Here is a 637-nt window from a genome sequence, read left to right as displayed (position 1 = left end):
GGTCTGAAAAAACCGTGCGGTTTCTCTTCTCCGGGTTGAGTCACCGGTGCCGGGGGAAGGCGTATGGCGCGGCCCGCTGGGCTCCTAGTCTCTTAAATGAGATTTCGAGACCCCCTAGAAATGCCAGAAATACGGGTTGGGTCGTGAGGCCCCAGGAAGACAATGGGTGACCCTCCAGTTTAGCGCGCTGCGTCCTCATCCTAGATTCCCGCTGAAGTTAAAGGCTTTGATGCGAGGTGTAGGCATGCACCTTGCCGAGTGAACCACATGTTAATTTAAGGTTCTCCGGGTTAAATTGCTTTTCATACTTTGAGCCACTGACACCAGAATTGGAGGAAGAGGCTACTTGTACGGGATTCAGATATTCTTTGTAGAAGAGACAGTGAGTGATAAGGAGCAAGAGACAGGACTGGGTGAAAAATGGTGCTTTCTGCTTACCATCTCTGTGACTCTGGATTTCTTTAATTTTCTGTGCCTCAATTTCCTCATCTGTAAAAGTGGAATGAAAAAAGTACCTATCTCATAGGTGGGATGGTGAGAATTAAGAGTTTGATATGAAAGGCGTAAGGGAGGAGGAGTTTGGCTGCTGGGCTCTGGGATCCCTCTGTGCCCGCTGGCCGGAGTGTCTGGACAGGCT

This window comes from Myotis davidii, unplaced genomic scaffold (genome assembly GCF_000327345.1).
Source record: "Myotis davidii unplaced genomic scaffold, ASM32734v1 scaffold1327, whole genome shotgun sequence".
Lineage (NCBI taxonomy): Eukaryota > Metazoa > Chordata > Mammalia > Chiroptera > Vespertilionidae > Myotis > Myotis davidii.
Note: the sequence above shows the minus strand (reverse complement) of the source record.